Here is a 16,691-nt window from a genome sequence, read left to right on the forward strand (position 1 = left end):
AACGGCCGAGATCAGTCGACTATATCCTAACTGATTGATGGGAAATGCCATAACTTTAATGTTTTTAAGCTAGAGGGTTGGGACTTTCCAGACATGTTATATTTTGCCAAATCTTCTTATGTACAAATTTCTTCGGCCGACTATATTCTATAGCTGCCATATAACTCAACGATCGGAAGTGACACAACATTACTATTTTTAAAGATGCTTTGCGTGGTTTTTAACATTTTTATTAGAAAATTGATTCGATGGTGAAATTATCACAAGGATCCGCCAACTATATATGATCCGATATAGGTATATACAACAATATAAGATGCTACTTAACTGCAAGGGTATATCAACTTCGGCACCGCCTGAAGTTAGCTTTCCTTTCATGTTTGTTGATTTTTTAATAAAGCTCTTAAACAAAAGATAATAATAAATCAATAAAACGTTGCATACAAGACGTATTTCAGGAGTCATCGGAGGAACAATTACACAACAAACGGGTGCGAATCGCTACATTCCGGAAAATATGCGTGGGCAAGTTAATCAAGTTGTAGGGCAAGCTGCTTTTAATGAACTATCAAATGTACTGACACCACGATTTAAGTAAAATATAAATATAAAATTATAAATATTTAACACAACTAAGAGCCGTTATAAAATAAATAATGGATTATTTATATATCTAGAAAATGTCGTAAATTGTCGTACTTATTGGCAATATTTCTTAAAGTTGTCATAAAATTGAATAAATTTTTTCGTTTTTAAGATGTTATTGCGTTGACTTATTTGCGTACATAAATGGGAGAATGTAATTTTTACAAAAACTGTCAAAATTATTTAAAACAGGATTATGTGCACTATTGGAAATATGTATATTGGATTAAATCTTTCAATCAAAGGTATCTTTAAATATTTAATACTTTCAGTACTTCCAGTAACTTTTTCCAGTCATCCTTATTAAGTAACACATCTTTTTTCGGAAGCTACAAATATGAATTTTCTTTTTAAAAGAGAAGTAAAGGATTTTTAGTACAGTCTTGTACAGTCAGTTTGTGAAACTGAAACTGGCAAGAATCCGGTATTAAAGTGACGAAAGCGTCGTCGGATCATTTTACTTGAATGCTTTGATTACTCCAAGAGTTGATTCCGGAGGTTAAGAGAATTATATGATAGTACTATGGCGTGGCATAGAGGATTCCATATGACGTTGGAGATTCGACGGATATATTATTGACCAAGGTATGAAAAGTCTCAAAAGGCACTCAACCAGATCACAAGACTTGCTATTGGAAAGATAGTACAGCTTCAGATATTTCTTTCAGAGTATTTATGTCAGAGTATTTATGTCTTCGGACTAAACACAAGGTCTCAGCCATACATATGCCTGCTAAACCAGCCAAAGCTAAGCGATGGCGTACGTGCGTTGGAAAAAGAGGGATCATCTATAGACTCAAAACAGTTGGAGCCAGTTTTCCCTTTCTGGTGTGGTAATTAAAGGCCCCATTTACGTAAAATACCAATTCAGTTCGATTTAAATATGGGCGTTGATTTATTAGATTTGATACACTGATTTGGGCGATGTTTATAAATAATAGTCTGAGGGGTGGAAGACCGAGCGACGAAGTGAAAAACCGACCGAAAGATAGCGCGAGAAAGCAAGTCATGTAGATATGCACAATTTCATGTAGATATGCCTTTAGTTATTACGCACCATTTAGATCGTTGCTGCAACAGAGCGACAAGCGTCTGCAACTCGTCGGCTCTTAGTACAGCCAACAAAAAATAAAACTTTTCTGTCTTAACAGCAGCTTTCCACGAGCCGCCAAAGTGAGGAAAGTGAGGAGACTGGACACGGATGTACTTCCAATGGACTCTGGAAGGCAAAAATCCAGGTCTGCTCTCAGGTGTTCGTCGCTAAGAAATAACCGTTTTAATTAAACAAGCGCTGCGACTCAACGCTTGATGCTGTGGAGCGACCAAGATACCGCGAGGGAGCGAGACAAAGGTAGCGCCTGGCGGCAAACGCATGTGGCCGATCGAATGCACGACAGCGGGCGACGCGAAAAGAGATATAAAGAGAGAACGAGAGTGGGCGGAGAGGCATAATAATGACAGTAGAACCAAGTGACGTCACAGATGTATATTTCAATAAATTATTGTCAGACAGACTTTCCGGCGGCTGCTTGAACCAAAAATTGGCAATGGTGAAAAATGGGCTTGTTTTAATTTCAGGATCAAAAATTTCAATATCTAAAATTTTTATTTCAAGTTTTAACTTTAAATAATTTCAAAACGGAAAGAGAGCATATAAAAATACTGATGGACATTTTTTTTTTAATTCTAAAACACGCCCATTGGTGGCAAACGATTTTATTTATACAATATATTCAGAAAATAAAAAAAAAAAAATTTGTGGCATTGGCATTAAAAAATATTGATGGGCAATCGATTGCAACCTTTTTTCTTCTCGTAGCTGGAAAAAGGGGATAAAAACATATTTATTTACATATGTATATAGACATATAAAGGCTGTTCGTCCGTACACCGATATGCGGCCACTACGTCGGAGTCGTAGTCAAAAGAACGTATAAAGGTTCTGAATAAAGGTACCTGGATTCTGCAAGGGACTGATCGGGTTGACCAGGTGCTTGCTGTGATCAGGCTGGAGTTGATGTGGAACACTTAAAGTCCTGGGCTGGTTCTTCTCAAGTACAGATGGTATGGTGGTTCGATTGATTCCTTATCGGCCGGTCCTACTTGTGGTCCGTTCACGGGAGCAACACTCGAAGTAGGTTGGGTAACGGGGGTTCTACTTGTGGACCGTTTCACGGGAGCAACATTTGACGTAGGTTGGGTAATGCGGGGTCTACTTGTGGTCCGTTTCACGGGAGCAACATTTGACGTAGGTTGGGTAATGCGGGGTCTACTTGTGGTCCGTTTCACGGGAGCAACACTTGAAGTAGACTGGTATGCCGTGGATTCTACTTGTGGTCCGTTTACACTGGAGTTTTTGGAAAGTCCTACTTTGTGAATCGTTTTACACAGGATCGCATGAAGTAGGTCAATTTTAAGTGCCGTAGTTTCAGCACTGAGTAACGAGACTATTGACTCTGATCTCGCAACTGTCTTTATTTCAGAAGAACGACTCTTATATAAGATGCTAAATTATACATAATTAAGTCTAAGGAAGGTCAATGTTATGGACGTGCTAAAACTAATGTTAATGCCAGGGTCACCCACCTCTGAGTCTGCTGACTCACATTGCGTGTTCATGCATTTTGGCTTAGCTAGCAGGTTTTGCTTGCTTCGGTCAGTTGGTAATTCTTCCCGCTGATACTACTGATTTCCGCTTCTGGCGTCATCTACTATTTCTGGGTTATTAGGTTGAATATTGTTTCATGCTTATCGCCAATTAATTATCGGTGTGCCAATAGGTTTGTGGGTCTGATCATATCTTATTGCAACATGCTGATGAATATTGATTAGATCCGATTACTAAGTGTGAATATAGGGTAGTATGTCTTGGAACTAGGTGCCAACTTGTTTAGACTGAGATTTATGTTATAAAATTTGGTCTTTTTTGGCATTTTCTTAAGGGAAACTTTTAGTTTTCCGAGTCAGCTTTAACAGTTCTAACGTGAAAATTTTTGTTTCCACTAGTGTTACTGTTGTTGTTGAGCCATTTTTTTCCACCGCTGTTATTACCTCTAAAATTTCCGCGAACTCTATAGTTATTTGTGTGGTTATTATAGTTCTGGTTATAACCATTATTTTGGTAGTACCCGTTGTTTTGGTGGAATTTGTTATTGTAAGAACCTCTTACATAACCTCTACCGCAATAATTTCTTTTAAAGTTATTATTCTGATAGGGTTGTCCTTTTCGGATTTATTGAATTGAACTTGGATTGTCTGTCATCTCCGTACTAAACTGTATGTACTTTGAAGAGAAGAGAAACTTTGAGAAATTTGCTGAATTTTTTAACGTGTTAGGCAGAAATCCCTCATCGATATATGATGCTTCTAGTCGTTTCGCTAGTAGTTCTATTTATTGTGGTTTAATTTTGTACTTTATTTAGGGTCGATCTTACTATTTTTTTTTTATTACTTCAACCGCTATATGTTAAAATGTTCCTTTTGTTAAATTTGCCAAATTCAAGGCTGTGATAAATCTTTGAAGATTTAGATTTTGGCCATTGAACTCTGGGATGGCGTTTGAAATATCTTTTATGTATGCCCGTTGGGCGATTGTTTCGTCAGCCATTGTTTGTCATCATATTTATATTCTATTCTATATAACAATATTCAATATCCCGTGAAACGGACCACAAGTAGGGCCCGCATTCCCCAACTTACTTCGAGTGTTGCTCCCGTGAAACGGACCACAAGTAGAAACCGCGTACCATCTGTAATTGAGGAGAATCAGCCCAAAACAAGTATCCTCATGATAACATCAATTCCAGCCTGATCACAGCAAGCGCCTAGTCAACCCGATCAGTTCCTTGCAGACTCCAGGTACATTTAGTCAGAACTTTTATACGTTCTTTGACTATGACTCCGGGACCTACCGTTACTCCCCCGAGTTCAAGTTTGACGTGGTTGCCGCATAACGCTCTACGGACGAACATTTGGTGGCCCCGATGTGATCCTTTTCTATAGGATCACAACCTGAACACAAGCCGTAACGCTTTCGATTTACATGTACATGTATTGCTTGTGCATGCATTTCGACTTAGCTAGCTGGGTTTGCTTGCTTCGGTCAATCGGTCATTCTTCCCGCTGATAATGCTAATTTCTGCTTCTGGCGCCGTCAACTAGTGCTGGGTTATTAGGTTGGATATTGTTTTATACTTATTGCTAATAGGTTAGTGGGTTTGTATATTGCAACATGCTAATGCATATTGATTGGATCAAATTACTAAGTGTGAATATAGGGTAGTATGTCTTGGCACTAGGTGCCAATAAAGGCTTTTTTTGCAGATTTTAAAATGTTTTTATAAATTCATTAACTTCTTCATCTTCTCCTTCCGGCTTCAATTCCTCCGGTGAACAGGTAATAGCTTTTTCGCATTTATCATTATATTCACTATCAGGAATATATGATCTTAAAATTCGACTTGACTAGCAGAAAAAAGCTTCAAAGCAGGACGACATATATGTATAGGGGCGACAATTGTTGAAGCTTTCTTTAAGAAGCTTAAGCGTTCAGCAAAGCTAAGGAAAAGTTGCACACAATTCAGGTGGATATATGTCCGACTTTGATATAAATCGACTCAGAATTGGATGCTGGCCGTATCATGCTTGACCGATAGCATTTGGAATACATGACAAATTTTGTCGTCACTTTCCATAACTACATAGTATAGAAAAAAATAGCTTGTACCGCCATGAGGTTTTACAATCGGCACAACAACGCTTCCAGTGGCAATCACAGATATTTTCCGGACTCTATTAATTTGCGCTTGGTTTGAGCCGGAGTGCAATAAATGAAATAAAACTAGTGTAAACAAATATCTTGTATACATCCATCCAATTCCAGCCTGTGCTGCAACTCTCATGCCGCTGTCGCTGCTCCCGTTGCCACTCTCGTTGTTGGTGTCACCGTTGCTAAGCTCCCGTGACTGCCCGCGCCCAGAAATAACACAGGTGCTTCGTTTAACAATATCCCATTTTATTTCTATCTTGTTTACAATGGGTGTAAGGGTGAATTTCACCGGAGTTGACTCCTCCGCTGGATCCTCGCTGACTCTCCGAGTGCTGCTGCTCGGCCCCGCCGTTCGCTCGTCCTCCCGTCGTTACCCGGTCACCGTTCCGGGTTGGTGCTAATATACACCTAATCCGTGTTAGCTTGATCCTTTGCCCACTTGCTCCTTGACTTATCCTTGCTTGATGACTCGCGTACAGCTGCCGGACTTGCCCACAGGGGGTTCTTCAGCCACGGATCGCAGATCCCTACGCACTCGCTCTAAATCTCGTACTTAAGACTGTAGAACATACCCACAGGAGCCTATACTCCTTTAATTTATCCTTTAATTTATCCAAGGAAACTTTCCCGCTTGAATGTTAGAATTACCCACAGGGAGTTTTTAACTCAACACTTCCAGCTTCCCTAGAAGGCTCCGCCTCGATTCGCTTCAGTGGCCCTATTTATATAGCTCTGAGGCACCCGTTAATCCTTGCAAATCTCGCTTCCTGCCGTTAATCCTTCGTTCCTCCGTTCTCGCCGTTAGTTCTTTCTCCACTTCTCGACGCATATCCCTTGACGGGATTTAGTGGTTGCCCCCCCTTTGCCCCGCATGGCCTCCGGTTTATATTGTTATTATGCAGGTCATCGGACTTTGTTCAGATGAGTTAAGAAGTGCCACAGCAAGCGAAGATGTTGAATGCATATGGATAATAGCACTGAAAAGGAAAATACGGGAAAACCCGCAGAAGAGTCCAAAGTACACAGAAGAGGCAGACCTGGTTTACCGACATGTTCCACATAGAGCCGGAAGCGAAAAAGTACCGCCATGGATGCTGTGTGTGCCGATGGATATAAGGTAGCAGGTGCTGAAGGAGAACCACAACGGACCGACAGCGGGACATCTAGGCGGAAGGAAAACAATTGCAAAAATAGTAGCAAGGTACTTCTGGCCAGGGATGCACATAAGGAAGGGGTGCAGGAACTCCAGAATTTTTTTCAGCAGGATGTGCGGCGCAACAGGAGTAAGGAGCACAGAATGCTGCCAAAGAGCGGGAAATCGCAGCTATCTCAGCCGTAAAGAGGAAGGCAAAGATCTCGAGGTGCTGTCTCTCAAAACTGGTTGGAGGATTATCAGGAGACGTTCAGCAGTTGTCGGCGGTCGTCAAGGTCAGAGAAGCAGAAATTAAGGCCATGATAGACACCGGGGCAACGGCTAGCTTAATTTCGAAAAAGCTAGCGGAGAAACTGGAAATTGCCGGAGATCGAACATCAACAAGGAGACTGGTAAAGTTGGCCAATAAAAGCCATACAGAAACGCAAATGGTATTCCAGACAACGGTAAGCTTTGGCGACAAGGAAAACTGTTGAGCGATCAGAGTTTTGATAGCGACCGAATTAAAGACGAGATTCGTTAGTTTATATTCAATTTATTAAGCTAATTCCGCACAATAAAACAAATAGCGGCCCGTCAATAACAACTCCCAAAATACAACCAGAAGAAGAACCGCTTTGGCGCAGAAGCTCTTCCAAAGCTCCCAAAAGCGCATGCGCTACAAAATGACAACAAAGTGCATGCGAATCTGGGAGACAAAAGAGAAGATTAAATGCCGCTGCAGATAAACAAATTATCAATATTCTAATTAGCCTATCTGGTGGCTGCTTAGCCCAACATCCTCCCCCCTATTGAAGGGCGTGCCTTCAATAACAATTTTGGAAGGGCAGCAGACACATCTTTTAAGGGATATTCCACAGGTTGCGTAGTTTCATTAAGAAGATTAAGAACTCACAGGGCGAAAAAGGCACACCAATTTCTTCCAAACCCTTGACCATGCATTGCTCCCCCCAATAGACCAATGCGGGAGTCGAGTTCTCCTAACGAGTGCAGGGGGTCCGGAACGTTTATTCTTCTCCTCTTCTCCTTCTGCATAGGGCAATCCAGCATCCCGCGATAGTCCATTGCGTCCAGAAACCACCCATCCAAATAGTGTATTTTGGACAACTGGGAGGCAGTGACCTAATTGGATTTGGCCAACTGACAATAGGTTGAAGAACAGGCTGGCTCCAATTAGCAGGTCCACACCTTGCGGTCTGTGGAAGTTGGGATCAGCCAGCGCTACGCCGTGAGGAATCTTCCATTTCGAAATATCAATTTTAAGGCTGGGCTGACAGTCCGCAATATGAGACACTATAACCGCCTCTAGGTTCGCACAATATGTGGTTAGTCGAGACTTCACACACACATTAACGGAAGATCCATCCGTAGCTAACTCAGTGCCGCCGAGACCGGCGACCGCTACACAGCTTTTGGTGCGAGGAAGCTGAAGTTGACTTGCCAGCCGCGATGAAATAAGGTGAACTTGTGAACCAGAGTCCAATAACACTCTGCAAGGCAGAAAGGCACCTGATCGACCACGGATGAGGATATTGGCGGTTGGCAGAAGCACTTCAGTAGGGCGATCCTGCGTCAAGATCGTGTTGATTGACTGGGAAGGTGGGGCAGCAACGGCAACACCAGCGGCGGAAACCAAACCTCGTAGTGGTGGGGAATTGTTAGAGCTGGGCAGCTGCCCGCAATGGTGCAACAAAGCATGATGTCGGCGATTGCACTTGGACATCGGGCAGCTGAACATCCGCGTGCAAAATGACCATCCTCCAAACATACAAAGCAGCGGGTCAGCCGTCGCACTTCGTCGTACCGTTGACTAAGTGGCAAGGCAAGGAAGCTGGGACATGTAGGAAGCGCGTGCGCCAAAACACCACACAGGGCGCATAGAGCTGGACGAGCGTTGATAATCATGCACGACGATCGGTTATTCGTAGATCTCCCTCGGCCCACTTGGTTAGCTGGTGGATACGCAGCCAAAGAAAAGTCGACGCATTCAAGAGTCCGGCACCTTTGCTCCAAGAATCGTGCCATGGACTCCCAAGACGGAAGGCTGTCGTTGTTTCCGGCCAAACTTGGCTTTTGTGACCGGATCCAACTTCTGTAGGACAATCTGGATGAGCAAGCATCCTTGGATCTCGGCAGCTGATCCGGAACTCATGTGAGCACGCATATGCCCATTGAACCGATCCGACAGCTCCCGCAACGTAGCAACAGATCAGTGGGCTCGACCACACGAAGCTGCAGGATCTCGTTGATGTGAGACTGGAAAATTAATCGCCGATTACTAAACCGATTGCGCAAAAGGTCAAGAGCCACATCGTAGTTCGCGTCAGTAATTTCCAGCGCTCTCACTGTCTCCAAGGCTGACTCGCGCAGGCATGAAATGAGCCACCGGAGCTTTTCCATTTTTGTTAGGTGAGGATGGCTGTCAATCGTCGTCTTAAAAAGGGCAAAGAAATCCGGCCAGTCAACATAGCCGCCGCTAAATGTTGGCATCGGCAACGGTGGTAAGGATGGGGCTGGCTTGTATGGCATGGGTGAGACACCGGCACCGTCGAGAAGTGTGGAGTGGGCAGCAATTCTCATGGAGTGCTTGGCAACCTCCACCTGAATGTCCACCTGCACATCAGTCGCCAGCTGCGAGAATCTCCAATAAAGGTCACTCCCGATCTCGCTGAAGTTAAGCTCCTCCAACTCTTCTTGAAGCGCGGTGAACCGCTCACGCAAACGCTTCTCCACTGACTCCAGCGCCACAATGGTGCCATCCTCATTCCGCGCTGCAGCCTTCACCTTATGATGCAGCGCCTCCATCTCCTGGCAGGTCACCTCTGCTCTTCTCCGCAGCATCCTTTCCCGGCTTGCGGCAGCAGATCCAATAGTTCCACATCCAGACTCCATCCCGCAAATCTCCAGCGCGTGTGAATCAAATCGAAAACCAAGAGATGTTTGTTATTTTTTTTTGTTTATGAGTTTTTCGTACCGCAGTTTTTTCAGTTTCTCGGGAAATTAAACTGATTGAACTTCGGGCGTGATCACGTCGGGGTCACCAATGTTGAGCGATTAGAGTTTTGATAGCGACCGAATTAAAGACGAGATTCGATAGTTTACAACCAGAAGAAGAACCGCTTTGGCGCAGAAGCTCTTCCAAAGCTCCCAAAAGCGCATGCGCTACAAAATGACAACAAAGTGCATGCGAATCTGGGAGACAAAAGAGAAGATTAAATGCCGCTGCAGATAAACAAATTATCAATATTCTAATTAGCCTATCTGGTGGCTGCTTAGCCCAACAAAAACAATTTGAACATGTTGGTGTTGCCAGGCATGGGAAACAGCGCTGTGCTAGGATTGGATTTCCTCGCACAACAATAAACTGCGCAGGCCACCAAGTCACGATCCAGAGAAGAGAAAGATGGAGCGGATGCCTGGAGGATAGGCTGTCGATAGCTATAACTGGATCCTCGGAGGAGAGCGAGTGGGACAAAAGGTTCATCTAGGAGGAGCTAGTGGCGTTCACAAACCAGAAGTGTTTTTCGAACGTAACGCAGCATAGGATCACGATGAAGGACGATATCCCAATAAAGCAAAGATATTATCCAAAATGCCCCAAAATACAGAGGGAGATCAATGCTGGAAATGGGATGTATCGCACCTTTAAATAGCGCTTACAGCTCACCCATTGTTATTGTAAAGAAAGAGACGGGTCAATGGAGAATGTGGAGTTTATCCGTGCGTAGACACGGATAAACTTCATCCTGAAACAATTGAGGGAGGCAAAATTTTTCAGCAGCCTCGACCTTAAAGACGGCTATTGGCAAATTCCACTGGAGGAGGGGAGCAGGAAGTACACAGCCTTTACGGTACCAGGGAAAGGTCTGTACCAGTGGAAGGTGATGCCGTTCGGCAACATGCCCGGATATGACTCCGCACGCATTTACATATCAGGATGACATTAACGTGATCGGACGCACAAGGGAGGAGCATTTGACGAATTTGAAGGAAATATTCCGTAGACTGAAGGCGGCAAACTTAAGGATAAACACTATTTCCAATACAGATCACTCCCGATCTCGCTAAAATTAAGGTCCTCCAACTCTTCTTGAAGCGCAGTGAACCGCTCACGCAAACGCTTCTCCACTGACTCCTCTGCTCTTTTCCGCAGCGTCCTTTCCCGGTTTGCAGGAACCGAGGCACTAACTACGTCTCCAAACTCCATTATGTAAGTTTTCGTGCAAGGTGCAATGTAATGGAAACAACAGCAACAAATTTTCCTTTACAAGGTTTCCTTTAAGCACTTTAATGATCACAAATCAAACCAGTCGCGATCACGTCGGGGTCACCAAAGTTTGAGCTATCAGCGTTTTGATAGCGGCGGAATTAACAAGACGAGGTTCAATTTAACCCAAAAACAAATTCCGCGGCCGATCCAAAACATTGCTGAAATTAAGTGCCGCAAAACCAAGAGCATGCGCAGAAGCTCAACCAAAGCTCCCCAAAGCGCATACGCTACAAACAACAATAAAGCGCATGCGAAACTGGGAGACAAAACAGAGACGAATACATGCTGATAACAACAGCTGCAGCTAAGCATACTATAATTGTTTTACATGAATTTTTTGGTGTCTGCTTGGCCCAACAGAGTGCCTATCCCTAATATGGGCAATTCGGCAAAAAAAGAAAAAAACGGGAAAACCCACAAAAATGTCCAGAGTACGTAGAAGAGGCAGGCCTGGCTTACCGACATGTTCCACATAAAGCCGGAAGCGAAGGAAGCGATACAAACCAAGTCAGATGCAGGCCGCAGGGAAAATGCTGACACAGATCCCAGAGGAGCCATGGGCGACTGCATGTGCGGATTTCGTGCGACCTTTGCCGAGGTCCAAGCATGGGAAAACCATGCTATTGGTAATGATCGATCGGTTTTCAAAATGGCCGGAGATGGTTCCAATGCGGAAAGCCACAACTGAGACGCTGCAGAAGGCAATTCGTGAAAAGATTATCGCTAGATACGGGGTACCAACGGTGATGGTAACAAACAATGATGTCCAGTTCACCAGTAGGAGTTTCAAAAAATTTCTCGAGGACCTCAGAGTTTTTCATCAATTTACCTCATCATACACGCCGCAGGAAAACCCTACAGAGAGGGCAAACAAGGCAGTCAAGACAAATGGAAATGCGACGGGAAGCGGAGAAAGGACTAACGGCGAAAACGGAGGAATGAACGATTAAAGGCAGGAATCGAGATTGGAAAGGATTAAAGGGCGCCTCAGGCGTTAAATAAGGAGAGCCACTGGAGCGAATCAAAGCCGAGTCTTCTAGGGATACTGGAAGAGTTGAGTGAAAGACCCCCGTAGGTAAGTCTAACATTCAAGCGAGAAAGTTTCCCCCTCCCTTCAGGAGTATAGGCTGAAGGACCCCCGTGGGTAAGTCCGATAGTTTCAAGTGCGGGACTTAAAGCGAGTGCACAAGGATCTGTGATCCGTGGCTCAAGGATCCCCTGTGAGTAAGTCCGGCAGCTGTACGCGAGTCATCGCACAAGGAGAAGTCAAAGAGCAAGTGGGAAAAGGATTAAGGATCCGCGGCGGAACTGAAGCCCAAGGGTAAATTGAGTCGGGTTGGTTTATTCCTGGTGTCATAACAATAGCGACGGATCGGCCTGGCGCACGCCGTGTCGATTCCTGACCATTACGGCTATGTGTGATCCTCTAAAGCGAGGGGTGACCAGCTCGGGAACTCAAGCCCAACAGTGAAACCAAACAGGGACACCCCGGTCAAGTCAAGAGACTCCTGATCGAGGCGCCGGGGCTTACGCACATCGTATCACCTGAAGTTAAAGGCCGCAAGTTTTGAGGGGGCGTGTGTATTGGTACCAATCCGGAACGGTGACCGGGGAACGACGGGAGGACGAGCGGTCGATCGGCTGAGCCGAGCAGCCGGTGAGATTCACCCTTTGTAACCATTATAAAAATAAAGGGGATATTTGTGAAACGAAACTCCCTGTGTTATTTCTGGGCTCGGGCAATCATGTCGAATCTATAAATTCGGTGGAACGATCCACAAAACTCTGTGAGCTAGCCGCGGCATTTTTTGCGAGCACCAATCAGCAAAAACTGTTCGTTATAAGCTTACCTTTCCTGTAGCTGATAACATAGTCATATTGTTGCAGCTCATAGATCCATCTCGCAATCCATCTCTATATTATTCAGCTATTTCAGTGCCATATGGTTCGTGATCACGTCGAACTGTTACCCCTCCAGGTATGGCCTTATCTGCCGAATTGCCCATATAAGGGCTAGGCACTCTTTCTCAGTCGCCGAGTAATTTTTCTGTGCTCCTTTCAGCGTTCGGCGTAAGCGACCACTCTCTCGCCCTCATCAGTGTCCTTCGTCAGAATTGCACCCACACCGTAGTCGCTGGCGTCTGTTTGCAGCACAAATTTCTTTGAGAAATCGGGGCATGCCAGCACTGGATTCTCTGCTAACCGCGACTTTAGATTATCAAACGGCTCTTCGTGTCTGGCCATCCATTTCCACTTTGTCCCTTATCGTAGGAGATCGTTTAACGGTCTGGGACGAATCGCCGAAAACACGACGCCTTCCCAATGAACTGACGTACTCTCTTCACGTTTGTTGGAGTCTTCAATTCAGTAATCGCCGCAACCTTTCCGGGATGCCAATTCCCTGACTCGTTATCCGGTGGCCCAGGTACAATAGCTCTTCCCTGAAGAAATGGAACTTGTCCGTTTTTATCCTTAAGTTTACCTACTTCCTTCAAGTTCGCCGCTCTTCCCTTGTGCGTCCGAACACGTTGATGTCATCCTGATATGCAAATGCGTGCGGAGCCATATCCTGGCCGGATATAAACGGCATCGCCTTCCACTGGTACAGACCTTTTCCTGGTACCGTAAAGACCGTGAACTTTTTGCTCCTTCCTCCAGTGGGATTTGCCATTAGCCGCCTTTATGGTCGAGGCTGCTGAGCTTTTCTACCTTTGTTCAATGTAAGAGATCAATCTCCCCCTGTATTTTGGGGTTTTTCGGATAATACTTTTGTTTTATGGGGATGTCGTCCTTCATAGTGATCCTGTGCTGCGTTAGATTTGAACAACCCTTCTGGTTTGTGAACACCACTAGCTTCTCCTCGATGAACCTTTTGTCCCGCTCGCTCTCCCATTCCTCCGAGAATCCAGTTATAACAATCGACAGCCTATCCTCCAGGCATCTGATTCATCTTTCCCTTCTCGGGATTGTGACTTGGTGACCTGCGCATGTTATTGTTGTGCCAAATCCTGAGAGGAAATTCCATCCTAGCACCGCGCTATCTCCCATGCCGGGCAACACCAACATGTTCAAATTTTTTTCCTTGTTGCCAAAGCTTATAGTCGTCTAGAGTACCATTTGAGTTTCCGTGTGGCTCCCATTGGCCATCTTTACCAATCGTTGGTGTTCGGTCTCCGGCGATTCCCGGGTTCTCCGCTAGCTTTTCAGAAATGAAGCTAGCCGTTGCACCATGGCCTTATATACATGTGACCTTCTTTGTGGATTTCCTTAGTGGCTTTATTAGGGAATGAAGGTTTACCATATACTCTTTGAAAAGTTCCCTTGTTGCTGTTTCCGCCGAACCTGGTCCGCCAACTTCTCGAAATAACATTTCGGCGTGAAGAAGGACTCAAAACTCCTTATACATTCCTTCTAAGTTGGCCACTCCTCATCGTTCATTAAAAACCATCTCTCCGCTCTGCCCTTGAGTAATTCTTGTATCGCCCGCGGGAGCGTGTTTATGTCTAAACCGTGTGTTTTAGCGGACCGTGCCACTCGGTCCACGAATTCTAGTGGATCTCCCGTTCCGTTGAATCGGAATGAGCACTGCCGGACTTGTTTGGCCACTTTTGCGTAGTCCACCTGCACCGGGACCGGCTTTTGACCAGAGGTTTGGCATCGCGCCTTCTTCGATTCAGGTGATTCGCTGTGCGTACGCACAAGCGCCTGGATCAGGAGTCTCATGACTTGATCGGGGTGTTCCTGCTTGGTTTTATGTGCAGGCTTGAGTACCCATGGTGGTTACCTCTCGCTTTACAGGATCACTCCTGGTCGTAATGGTCAGGAATCGATAAGGCGTACGCCAAACCGATCCGTCGCTATTGCTATGACACCAGGATACCTGTTGTGTCCGCGAATAAACCAACCCGACTTTAATTGCCCTTGGGCTTCAGTATGCCTTGACTTATCCTTGCTTGATGACACGCGTGCACCCGCCGGACTTTCCCCCAGAGGTTCCTTGAGCCACGGATAACAGATCCTTGCGCAATCACTGTAAATTTCGACCTTAAGACTATCGGACTTACCCACGGGGGTCCTTCAGCCTATACTCCTGAAGGGAGGGGGAAACTTTCTCGCTTGAATGTTAGACTTATCTACGGGGGTCTTTCACTCAACTCTTCCAGCTTCCCTAGAAGACTCGGCTTTGATTCGCTCCAGTGGCTCTCCTTATATAGCGCCTGTGGCGCCCGTTAATCCCTGCAAATCTCGCTTCCTACCGCTAATCCTTCGTTCCTCCGTGGTCGTTAATCCTTTCTCCAATTCCCGTCGCATTTCCATTGGCGGGATTGGCTTGAGCCTCCGATTAATATTATTAATATGCAGGTCACCGGACTTCGTCCAGATACCACCGCGCTCCCCCCTTTGGTCATTCCAAATGCATTTCTTCGTTTTTGCATTTTCTAAACACAGCCGCGCTGTCGTGAGCCGCTAGGTTCCCCGCCGACCCCGCTCTCTCCTACAACATTCGAGCGCGGCCGCGACGGCGTGCCCTGGACCGTTACATTCTACGGTGTTTCCTCACTCTCCTTCTTCCGTGCACGCAGCCGTACTGGTTTGTCTGCCCCCTCTGCTGACCCTCCATGCCGACTACATTCCAAACGCATTTGTCTCCTTCCGCACTTTCTAAACACAGCCGCGCTGGCCCGTCCGGAACGTTGCTGTCCACGCCGTCTTTTCTTTCTCCTTTTTCCGTTTCTCCTTTTTCCGTTTCTCCTTTTTCCGTCGGCAAGCCGAGCCAGCTTGCCTGCCCCCCGCTGGTGCCCCCTCTTGCCACCTGTCTTGGCGTGCGGAAGATTTAATCTCCTTACATCGCCCTCATATTTTTTTAAGTATAAAGCAGGATCACTACCCTTGTTTATTCCAAGGTTTCGATTTATGGTTCCTTGCGCAATTTACTTAAAGTTGGTAATTTAAAAAATTACTTGGCTTAGGATCGTCGTCTTTTAGGTTTTTCGTGGCTTCCTTTTTCTACAAATGAAGCAATTCATTGCCAATCGTTTTATTCCAGTGCATCTCCGTTTTTGGTTATGTGGTGTGCCACGTGTACTGTAACCAAAATGCTTATTTCCAAATTTGGATGAGGTTCCATAAGACATAAGATGTCAGAAATCAGTTCAGCCTTGTTTTAAATAATTTGATGATCGCAAATCTTTTACTTTTTGACCTTCTTCTATGATAAAAAAACAAAAATCGTCATCAAACAAAGGGCAAAGGACCAATCCCATGTATTTCTTTGATCAGAAATTGCGAATCTTCATCGGGAAGTTTACAGTTTCGTTAATCGAATTCTTTGTAATACAACATTTTTGTTTTTTATGAGTCATTATTTTATTTCGATTTATCCGAGCGTAGAAATTTAAAGGCGACGCACAGATTTTTTAACGCACCGGTTTTTGTTTCAGTATGTATGGAAAGCTAGCTTCGAGCGGAGGCGAATTTGATATACCCTTGCAGATAAGTAGCAGTTTAAATTTTTATATATATATATGTGTATAACGGATCGTACCAAGAATTTAATTTTCTAATAAACATGGCATCTTCGGGTATTTCAGGTTTCAAAAAAGTCAAACTATAGTCAGCTTATAATCTATTCACAAGGAATCTTTAATTGGTCCTCAGCATGTCTGAATTACCAATAGATCATTGGAAAAGACAAAGAATTTATTTATTGAAAATCGAAACATATCTAAAAATTTCGTTAAACAAAGGAAGCCAAAAGCAATGTAATGTTTTACGTATAGTAAATCTTCCCAAAAATTTTTATTACAAATGTGTATGTAATATTTGTAAAGGGTGTGTTTTTTAGATAGAAGATA

This window comes from Drosophila ananassae, chromosome XL, assembly GCF_017639315.1.
Source record: "Drosophila ananassae strain 14024-0371.13 chromosome XL, ASM1763931v2, whole genome shotgun sequence".
Classification (NCBI taxonomy): Eukaryota; Metazoa; Arthropoda; class Insecta; order Diptera; family Drosophilidae; genus Drosophila; species Drosophila ananassae.